Source organism: Heterocephalus glaber, unplaced genomic scaffold (genome assembly GCF_053883595.1).
Source record: "Heterocephalus glaber isolate CG9 unplaced genomic scaffold, H.glaber_assembly_v1.0 deba00000281, whole genome shotgun sequence".
NCBI lineage: Eukaryota > Metazoa > Chordata > Mammalia > Rodentia > Bathyergidae > Heterocephalus > Heterocephalus glaber.
Genome location: NW_028258139.1, coordinates 21,004,919 through 21,016,513, shown reverse-complemented (window position 1 = coordinate 21,016,513; position 11,595 = coordinate 21,004,919). Strand labels below are relative to the sequence as shown.

At 49.8% G+C, this 11,595-nt stretch overlaps 1 protein-coding gene across 1 annotated transcript in view; it reads right to left on the bottom strand.

Annotated features, from left to right (window-relative positions):
- Window positions 1-5,540: 5,540 nt before the first annotated feature.
- Zfat (zinc finger and AT-hook domain containing) overlaps window positions 5,541-11,595 on the bottom strand; it is a 346,969-nt gene continuing 340,914 nt past the window's right edge. Inside the window, exons 25-26 of the transcript XR_015440115.1 lie at window positions 6,767-7,030; window positions 5,541-5,709 (exon numbers count right to left, since the gene is read on the bottom strand). The gene's annotated coding sequence lies outside the window, so the exon portion shown is untranslated. The remainder of the gene's footprint in view (window positions 5,710-6,766; window positions 7,031-11,595) is intronic.

Sequence of the window (11,595 nt, the reverse complement as noted above, 5' to 3'; positions counted from 1 at the left end):
GAACACAGGGACCAGAAAGGCTGGGCAACTCTGATTAGCAAGTGTTCACCCTCTGGAGGGTAGCAGCATATCGAAGACAAGAGGAAAGGCAAGTGGTTAGGAGGCTGAGCCCTCAAAGCTTGCATCTTTTGATTTTCCATTCACAGGGGCACCTCTAAATGCTCAAAAACTTTCTGGAGCGTTTGCCTACAAAATAACCTGTATCCTCCATCTTTTTTTTAAAGGGGAGCTGTGCTGGGAGGAAGAAATGCTCTTGTCTCTCTCTCTCTTGTCAACATGCATCAAGATGAACATTGTACATGCTGTCCCTAACACAGAGGGAGTGAGTTCAGGGGCTGCATCTCAGGCTCTGCAAAGCATGAGTCTGGAGCAGCTGGGGACATGGGAGCTGCTGGGGCAGGCACATCACATGGGAAGAGGACAATCTTTCCTCTAGCAGAGAGGGACATGGGGAAAGGAGAGAGGGGATAGGGCAGACAGCCAGCCCCTCTCATCTCATCAGGGCATGGAAAACAGCAGAAAATCCAACACTGCAGACCGTTTTGATGCCATCCTCTGAGATGACAGAGGGAAAATGCCAGTCACTCAGCGACACTCCCCCACCTTGGATCAGATTTCATCATCCCAGGACACAAAGAATGGAGTTGAATGATTGAATGATGACAAACAGTGCTCAGCTGTGTGTGTGTGTGTGTGTGTGTGTGTGTGTGTGTGTGTCTGTTTTAGATCCATCCATTAGTAATTCATGTGGCCACTAAATGACTAAAGAGCCAGAGCGTTTCCAGAACTCTCCCCCTGGCCTCTGGCACCTGCTCCCTGCCACACACCCCTCGGGCCACCGCCTGTCCTTCCATCCCTCTCTCTGCCTAGGACCAGAGCTGCCTGCCTACCATGTCATGCAGCGCCTGACATGCCCGTGACAAACGCTGACATCCGAGTCAGGACTTTCCTTCCACCCAGTGAAAATTAGAGGGGCCATAATATGGCGATTTATCTTCCTCCATTGTCCTTCTGGCTCTCACCCTATGCTTTGGGGGAAGAGAGCCAGCTGGAGCGCTCCCTGGAACACAGGCTGTGGCTCTGGTTCTGGCACCTCTCAGATGGTACCCGGGTCTAGCTCTCAGGGTGGCCCCTGGGCAGCTTGAAGCCCCTAGGCAGGCTGCAGACAGGATGATGAATGTGTGCTCCCTCCTCCTCCCTCCTCCCCTCACCCTAATTCTTGGCACAATTTGTCCCACCAGGTCTACAGGCAGATTTCCCATTCTTGGGTTGAAAAGAGGCAGAGGACACCAACTGTTCTTGTTCTACTATTCTCCAGTTGGCATTAGCACTGTGGCAACATGCTGGTCATGCATCTCCAAGGGGCAGAGGGCGGCAACTGGTGCTGGCCTCTGCTTCCAGCAGGTGAAATGGCTCGGCCCATAGGCAGCCTCTTCTCACCCTGCCCTGATCGTGTGGTGGGACTCCGGACCCCAGAGCAGCCGGAGGTAGCTAAAAGCGAGGCTGTCGGGTGGGAAGGGAAATAGGGATGTTACTGATGGTGTCAGAAGAGATCCAGGAAGATGACCCACAGAGCAGACGACCAGGCTTCATACAGTTATTTCTTTAGCCTTTCTGTTCCTTCCTTGTTCATTTGTGTTTCTCACTCATCATTTATAGAACACCATGAAGTATGATAGAAAAATAAGATGAATGTTTACATTTTCAAAATTCATCACATTGTCATTGATCCCCCTTACAATACTGTTTTGCCAGAGGATGGCTAGGGCCCCCCTGCAGAGGAAGAGCAGGTGCTGGAGCTGGCAGGGAGAGGAAAGCCCCAACGATACAGTACCCTGAGGTTGGCAAAGGCCTGGGCTGTCCTGGGACAACAGGCTGGAGGCACGGGCTGCAGATCCAAGAGGTGCTAGTGGCAGGGACCACTGGGTACAATAGGGACAACCTGGATTCACCTTGGGCCCCATAACCGACTCTGATCTGGGGCCATTCCTTCCTTGGTCTTTTCTCCATCTGTGTGAGATGCAGATTGCGTACTTCCCTCCAAGGCTGTCATCAGGATGGTGAGGGAGCTGGTGAACAGCCAGTCACATGCTCTGAGGAGTCACAAGGAGCAAAGCATTTTTGGGCTAGTAATTAAAACATAATCTGGAAGCCAGGGTACAGAGGAGAAGAATTAAAACTTGTTCTAATCTTCAAAGCATGTGATCTGAGGTTTCCGTGTTTGGAACATTTCTAAGCTTCCTGGAATCTGTCTTCATTTGATGAGCAAGAGCTGTGAAAAGATGATAAACAGGGCTGCTGTGAAAATCAGTTACCAAGCCCTCAGAGGGAGGGAATTGCTCCTCAGAAAACCGCCACCTCTCCCTTGTTCCAGTGCATGTGGTACATTATTTGAGGAGTGGTGTGCGTGTGTGTGTGCGCATGCACATAAGTGTGGAGTGTATGTGTGGAGCACGTGTTTTGTGTACAGGTAGTGTGAAGTGTAGTGTGTGGTGTGGGGATAGGAATGTTTTGCTGGCAAGATGTGTGGTGTGTGCAGAGTGTATTGTTTTGTGTGTATGGTATGCTGTAGGGTCTGGTGTTAGGCATATATGATTTCTTGTGATGTATGTGTGGTGTGTGTTGTGTATGTGGTATGTGTAGTAAAGGAGTGTATTAGTCAACTTTCCTTGTATACCAGCTTTGCTGGTATAAAATACCTGACACCTGAAACTTAAAGGAGGAGAGGTTTATTTGCCTCATGGTTTCAGTGGGTTCAGTCCATGGTAAACTGGCTCAAAGACAGAAACAGCATGGCAGAGATGCATGGCAGAGGGAAGCTGCTCACTGTATGGCATCCAGGAAGCACAGAGATAGGAGGAGGAGGAGGAGGAGGAGGAGGAGGAGGAACAGGAGGAGGAGGAGGAGGAGGAGGAGGAGGAGGAGGAGGTTAGGACAAGAACATGCCCTTCTGGGTCACAACCCCAGTTACACACCTCTCCAAACCAGGACCCCCCTCCTAACAGCACTTTCAGCCATGAATTCATCAATGGATTAACCCACTGATGAGTATGGTACCCCCATGATGCAGTCACCTTGCAAACACCCCACCTCAGAATACGAGACTTCCAGGGCACATTTTAGATCTAAGCCATAACTGGGAGTGAATAGTGTGTGTGTGTGTGTGTGTGTGTGTGTATGTGTGTGTAATGTGTGGTGTGATAGGTTCCAGACTTGGATTCTAGTGTGGCACAAGCTAAAGTAGCAGATAGCAGATGCATGACTCTCCAGGTCATCCCTGTTGGTAACCTGTGTGTGATGCTGCATCATGCATGTTGGCTGGGCATTGAGGAACTGCATACAGAGGACACAGAGGTCAGTCAAAGCCACGTGTCCACTGAGGAGCAAGCATTCTGCAATGCCTGGCCAGGACCACATAGAGTACCTCTGGAGAGGCGGTGGCCAACTAGATGGCTACCTTGGCTGCTCAAAAGGTGGTGCTAAGCTGGGCTGGCCAGGAAGGGGCAGCACCAGCCACTGTTCTCATCCAGTGGATGTGTCCCCAAAGCATCTCATCACCAGTCACTAGATGCATCACTACTCACTGGGTCCTTCCCACCCCACTGCTCATTGCCTGCCTCCTGCACCTGAGCTCAGCTCTACCATTGGATGGTGGGGACTGGCTCCCTCTCCTGTCCCCCAAAAGATAGAAGTTCTGAGCACCTGGCTGTAGTCCATTCTAGCAGCTTCGTCCATGATGCCTGGCACATGGGAAGACAGGAAGAGCACGCGTACTGGCCCACCTGCCACACAACATGGCAGAACAGCTGTGTGACATGGGCATGTTCTACAACCTCCCCATATCTCAGCTCCCTTACCCGTGAGCAAGTCTTATAGATAGATTTTGAGAAAGGATGTAAACAGCTTCTAGAAGCTGGGAGTGGCCTGCAGTTTACGGCCAGCCGGGAAATACGGAACCTCATAAAAGATCTATAGTCAAAAAAAAAAAAAAAAGATCTATGGTCGGCTAAGAACCAAAGTGAGCACTGGCCAGGTTCTCCCTGGAGCCTCCAGAGGCAACACACCAGCCAGGGCCACCTTGCTCTTAGTTCATTGAGACCTGTGCCAGACTTCTGTTTCACAGAGCTGCAAGATAATAGATTTGTGTTTTGAAAGCCACTAATTTTGTGGCAATCTATTATGGTTGCCATAAAGAACACAACTCCCTGGGGAATTCTACCAAATACTGATCAGCACATGCAGGTGACAAAAATCACCATAGGGCAGAAGGAGTCACTGAGAGGATGAACAGGAGCAGTATCCACCCAGCCTCACACACTGACTGGACCGCAGGCCCCCACGGAGCCACAGCCAGGAGGAAACAGAGACTGGGCTCCTGATCTGGCTTTGTCACTCACTGGCCCTGGGCAATTTATCACTTCCCTGGGTTCTGTTTCCTCAGACTCAAAATGCAGATTTGGATTGGGAGACTTCCAAAGGCCCTTCCCACCTACAGTAATATTCTTCCAGTCATCAACTCAGTGCAGCCATCCCTTCTTGGATCTGGTTTGATGTCACTGCTTCAGTGACATCAGTGGAGAAAAACTGACCCACACACTGCCTGGATTATGTGCTTGGACACTGGGAAATCCTCTCGCGGCCCAGAGCTCTGCTGCACGGGGGGCATGATGAACAGGCCACTTCCTTCCACAGGGTCCTGAGAAGGGGAAGAGCTCCTGTCTCCATTGTTTATAGAAGGTTTTAGAATATACATCCAGCAACTGTATACAATAAACATCCAGCAATAGAGGAATGTGTAAGTAGACTCTGCAGGACCATACTGTGGAGGACAATGCAAAAACTTAAAAAGAACAAAGTAGATCTAAATGTACAATGAAGAAAGTTCTCCCTTTCTCCAAGATATATGGATATAGAAACACAGACTACTGAATAACACAGAACAATGATGTAGATACTCCAAAAAGAAGATGCAGACATTCTGCGTGTGTATATATGTACATGTAAAACTGTACTAACAGGAAATTAAAAGAGAAAACTTGCAAGAGAACAAAAATAAAATTTAAAAATATAGATACGAAATGAACTGAGAAGAAGTCCAGTTCCCACATAGCTTCTCAGCAACCTTTCTAAAGCCTAAGTCAGCTCGTGTGTTCCTCACCCCCCAGTCCTCCAGCAGCCTTGCACAGCCCCGTCTGATCTGCTCATCACAGGTGACCCCTAGACCTCTGTGCCTGCCGTTCTCTCCCTCCTCCCATGTGTGCAGCTACACTGCCTTCTGCTGTGTCCTTGCTCAGAGCTCACACCTACTCTTGCCTACCTGATGTACCTGCTCAGGTGCTGGGCCCCATCCCCACAATGGGTGGGCTTTGCCAAAGCCCCCTGGGGAAGCTACACCTGCCTGTTGTCTGAAATAGCACCTCTTCCCAGAGTTTCTTGCCCTCTACCCCACTTTCTCAAAGGACATTCATCATCATCCATCACATTTTAACCTCATTGCACACTCACAGCCTCGGTCCATGAGCTTGCTGAGTCATACGCACCATCCAATCTCCAGGACCCAGGATAAGACCAGCGTGAATGGGTGAGTGACGGACACAACACCGAGTGGATGTGTCTTGGGTGAAGGCCAAGACTGCTCTGGGAGTCAAGGGGAACCCCAAATATTCCTGCAAGGTCTGCATTGTTTAGTGAGAAGGTCTTCATGGATTGCTGTGAAAATAAGCATCATCAGACATTTAGAGAGTGGCCGTAATCATTCACCGCAATGAGTCCTATGACAGTATTGCTCTGTCACAGGAGTCCAACTGGGATGACAGCGAACTGAGGGCCAGGTGGGGAGCATGATAGAGTGCTCCATGCAGAGGGACACTGGGGCCAGGTGAGCTTGTCTACCAGCTCCTAGAGGACTGGTGCTGCAGGCTGAGTGAGGAGGCCTCTGCCATGCCACTCTGCCAGTGCTACCTATACCGCCAGGCTGAGAGGACATGGGAGCTGGTGACACAAACATGTGACGTGATGCGCTGCTTCCCTCATGGAGAAAGACTCATAAGAAACAAACCCACAGAAATTCTGCAAGGGGAGCACACAGTGAACCAAGTGAAGATAATCCACGTACATTCTGGTCTGGAGCGATCTCCTCTCTCACTGTGGACAGTAACCTTTTGTGACCCGGAACTAGTCCTCAGCCCCACCTCCAGCAGCTCTGCCCCATGGCTCCCCTCAGAGTCCTCCCATGGTGAGCTGAGAAGAGACTGGCTGTATGGGCAGGTGTCTAGGGAATAAAGGCAGCCAAGGGGCCGAAACTCAGGGTTTCTATATTCTGGGCTACCTCAGCTACTCCTAGATCCCTGAGGAGACACGGGCCCCTCTACATTTCCTTGGATGCTCCCTTACTTCCTCCTTTCTCTGCATGTCCTTCCTGGTGTGGTTTCTTGTCTCCTCAGGTGTGTGCTGGTTCCCTCCTTTGGCTGTTCCTCTGTGCCCTGCTCTTGCTGACCTCTGGCCTCTGTACATACCATGGACTGAGCCTCCATCTGGCTCAATCCCAGACAATGTTAAGGACTTGGCTTGGAGTGCTCAGCACCCAAGGAGGCCTCAGCTGGCTTCCTCCTCATAGCCTCCACTCACCTTGAAAATATTTACTAGTGAGATATGATAGAAACCTATGGCAAATGTTTGGAAGATTTTTTAAACATGTCATTACAGTGAGAAACATATTGCCATTCATCCCCCTCAAAATATTCCCTCTAGCATGGAACACACTTACCCCATCATTCTTGCCACTTTGTGAAGCAGTTCTGGAGTCCTCTTTAGTGAATGTTTTTATTTGCACTGATGTACTTGGCTCAATGTCCTGAATCCATTCAGAACATTTACCTTGCATACTCCTTTTGACTTTGGGGAAAAGCTAGAAGTTGCACGGTTCCAGATCCAGGGAATAAGGTGGATGAGGACGCACCATGATGCTTTTACAAGCCTGCCTTTCCATTGGATGACACCTGGCAGTAGTGTTTCCCAGTTTTGATCACACCTGGAAAAGACATGAAAGAAGACCTCCAGAATGGCTCCAAAAAGTGGCAAGAATGATGGAGTAAGTAGGTTCAAAATGAAGGCAGGAAAAGTATTTTGAGGGTGATTCATGGCAATGTATTTTTTACTGTAATAATTTTTTTAAATTATGGCATTCACTGTAGATTTTGATCACCCCTTGTATTTATCACTTGGTTTTGTCATTTCCCAGTAATCTGTCTGCCCCACCAGACCCCGAGATTAGATGAGGGCTTGGATAGAGTCACATCCACCTCTGCATGCCTGTGTCCCAGGGCAGAATGAGTTCTGGGTGTGGGCTGAATGCTAGACTCAGCCTGGAACATAAAAGGTGGAATATTCTTCCCACACCTGGGGAAGCTGAGAGTCATCTTTCTCTCAGGAAGCAATCACTGCTCATCCAGGAGAGAACAAGGTCAAAGTCCTCCGTGTTGAGCTCGTGATACCAGAGATGGGGACAATACAGCCATCGGGAGACCAGCATCAGGCAGGCTTCCCGGAGCAGAAGGGCCTTGCAGAGTGAGAAGACACCGGGCTGTGGAGGGCACATTCCTGGTTTTAACTGAATCTGAAAGCCGGGGTCACATCTATACTCCACTCTGGTGGGAGCTGGAGGGAGAGTGGTTCTGCCGGGGTGGGGGTAGGGGGTGAATCGACAGAGTTCAGGATGAGACACACAGAGCCTGAATTATAGGACGGCATTTCCCAGCCTATCCAGGAGCGACAGCTGGACCCAACAGAACCCCACTCCTCACAGGGGTGGACAGCATTTATTGCCTTTGCAAGCTCAGGAAAGACTGCACAACTTAATTACGACCAGCCCATCACGGGACCTCCCTCCGTTAGTAGCATGAGGGAGGGCACCCTGGTGTGGGCAGGCCCGGCAGGGAGCAGCTGCTGTGTGGACGAAGAGTCCTCCATGGAACACCTTCCCAGGGGGCTTGGACCCTTAGTGTGTCCCTGATCACAAGGAGCAGGGAGCAGAGCAGCATCTTAATCCACAGAGAGCACCTCAGCCTCTCCTGGTTTCAATCACTCAACCCTTGTAATTTCCCAGCAATTTAATTAAAGGATCTTCCCCTCTACAATAAAGCTTCATTTTCCTCAGTGCACTATCAAAAGAATTAGAAGTCACTAAAGCTGATCCGATTGTAGCTCTTTCCCTGAGAGACTAATCTAGACTATTAGGAGAGAAAGGAGCCCCAGGATGAGAGAAAAAGGGGAATCCTCAAGACCACACGTAGGGCTGGGCTGGAATCAGCTCTTGGCCGACTTCAGCCCTTCTTCCCTCTTCCATCCAAACAGACAGGGCTGCCATTTGCAGCCAGTGCCCCTAGTTTCTTCCTCCTGAAAATGGCCTACTTGTGAAAATTGAATTAGGTTGAATATATAAGTAAATGGTTCTGGAAACCAAAATAAAACACAAATACCTTTGCAATCACTATAAATCCAGCACTGCAGCTTCAAACCTCTAGGACAAGGTCAGTAAACTATAGTCTGGGGACCAAACCTGGCCTGGTACCTATCATCATAGTCTCTCCCCATGGGGACTTAATACTTGACACAAACACCTTAGAAAGGAGGAAAGGGTTATTTTGGCTTATGTGTTTTAGAGGTTCAGTCCATAGTTTGCTAGCCCTGGGTCAGAAGCAGCATGGCAAAAGGAAGAGTCTGTCATGGAGGAAAGCTGTTTGCACCATGGCAGTCAGGAGGCAGACAGAGAGGCGTGGGGCCAAGGAAGGAGATATACCCTTCCAGGTCACAACTCCAGGGACCCGCCTCTTCTGACCAGGCTCCACCTCCTAACATCACACTAGCTATAGCATCAACTATAATTCAATCACCTTCCAGTAGCCCCACCTATGAGCTCAGGAAGCTCTTGGGGAACATGTAGATATTAACCATAACACCTATTATAAATAAAGTTTTACTGGGACAAAGCCATTTATGTATTATTGATGGCTGCACTCCTATTACAATGGCAGAGTTGAGTAGCTGCCACAGCAACGATAAGGCATGCGGTGGTGCGACAGCCGTGGGTGGCAGATTCCACAGGCTTCAGCACAAAGGAAATGCAGGAGGAGCAAGCAGTGGTAGAAGGAAAGATGGAAAGGAAGGCCCTGTGCTGGGCACTTAGGCACTCAGATCCCTGCGCGAGGCTCTTCTCCCACGAATGCGTGTGTTCCTCTCCTGCTCTGTGAAATGGTCAACACCTCCCATCTTTAAGGATTGGGAGGTAATGTGTGTAGATTATCCAGCAGAGGGCTGGTGTAGTCAGCACTCAGCCAACACTTCCATTGCCACCCTTCATTGTACAGGGAAGAAACTGAGGCACCAGCAGCTTCAATGATGTTCCCAAAGCTGCACAACTAATTCAAGCAGGATCACAGGTTTTTGACTTGGGCCCTGATTGCACTGCAACTGCACTGAAGTCTTATGTGCACGCACACTTCCTGGGAGTGCATCTGTGGCTTTCATCAGGACCCCAAAGGGCTCAGTGGCCCTGCAGAGTTAAGAGCTGTGGTTCAGGCTGAGGGCTTTCAGCAGATATACCAGCACTGTGGGCTGCTCCTCTCCCCTTTTCAGCCCACAAAACCCTTCCTGCACGGTACTCTCGAGGCCTCCCTCGATAACTGGACTCCAGTGGCAGGTTTGAGACTGGCGTGACTTTTCTCAGGTCACTGTCCATCCTGCTCACCATCCTGTCTGGCCTTCTACATATACAACCCTCTTCAGTGCCAAGAGAGGGAACTACAGCTTAAGGCTCGCAGGGCTTTTGGTCACAGATGCCCCCAGTTACACTGCACTCAGCCCACAGTTTGGGCTGAAAAGACTTCCAGCAAGAATGTCAACTTCTGGAGGTGTGGGAACTGTCACTGAGGGGTTAGCCTCAGCTACCTGGCCTGTCCCTTCCTGAGGACAGCGGGTCCTCCAGCCCTCATCTGAGAAAAGAATCTTGTACCAGGATGGATGTGTTAGTTACTTTTCTCATTGCTGAGACAAAATACCCAACACCCAAAGTTAAAGAGGGAAAGGTTTATTCAGCTCACAGTTTGTAGAGGATTCAGTCTATAATTGGCTGGCTCCAAGGCAGGCTGGCATGGCAGAGGGGCATAGCAGAGGAGAAACAGTTCATGGCAGGCAGAAGGTAACAAAATAAACAAGGGACAAGGCAAGCCTCTTTCTGCTCCTTATATTGTATCCAGGCCACTGAGATTAGGGCAGTGCCAAACCAATCAGTGGGCTGATTTAGTGATCACTCACCCATAATCCTGTACCCTTAATCCTAGCATTGTACCATGAATCAATCACACACTCTATATTCAGCCAGTGAAAAAGCCCCACCTACAAGTGGACGAAGCTTTGAGGCAATATCTAGACACAGCCATAGTGGAGATGCTGGTGACCCCCATGTCATACTGATCCTGCATCAGGTCCACTGTGTACCTCTCAGTCCACAAGGTCAGGTCCATATCAGTGACCTCCACTTCAGAGGTATAAAAGGACAACAGACAGGGACACGGAAGAACCGAGAGAATAGGGCCTCAGGTCTGCACATAGGCTAACAAAAGCCTTGCTTGTTGCAGACAGATAAGCTTGGTCCAGACAGGTTTGAAGGTCTTGGGGGTCCAGGAACAGATTTCCAGCCCTGCAGAGTGCAAGGCCAAGGGCACCTTCCTTCTGCTGGCCATGGTGGCTCCTGACATCTGAGTCACACTGAAGAGATGATGGCTGTACCCTGGGGGCCTCATAGTGGAGGAACTTGTCCTTGCAGTTCGGGTGGCTTTCCAGTCATCCTTCCGGATGCCCCTCTTGACCAGCACCTAGGATTGAGATGGTGGAGCAACAGGAACAAGTCTTCCTCAGCACTGTGGTGGTGTCTCAGCCTCTTTAGGGTACTCACTTCACCAAGGGACCAAGCAGGATGGTGCCCCAAACACCCACATTTCGTGTAGCGGGACAAGCCCCTTTACTTCTGACATCTGCCTGGACTTGCCGTCTGCTTTGCATTCATGTTACCCTTGTGCTGTTCCAGTTCATGCCTACAGATAGGGGAGCCCCTTCTCAGCATTCCCCATCTCTGAGGCTCCTATGATAGTAACCCATTGATATGGTCAGAATGTTTATGATCCGCCCCCCATTCATGTGTTGCAATCCCCAACCCTAAAGTGATGACACAAGGAGGAGACGATCAGGTCACAGAAAGTCCACCTTCATAGTGTCAGTGTCTCTTCAAGGAGAGGCTCGAGGGAGGGTCTCCCCTGCCCCACGAGGATGCAGCTTGAAAGATGCTGTCTACAAGGAAAGGGGCCTCACTAGACACCAAGTGTGCAAGTTTCTTCTCTCTATAACGAAATACCGGAGGTTAACAACTTTAAAAAGACTGGGGAGCTAAGGCAGGAGGATCACAAGTTTGAGCCCAGCCTGGGCAATTCAGTGAGTTAGCAAGACTGTCTCAAAAACAAAACTTTAAAAAGGGCTGGGGATGCAAAGGCCTTGGGTTTCACCCCCAGTACTCCCTCCCCAGACAGTTTAGTGGTTCTAGTT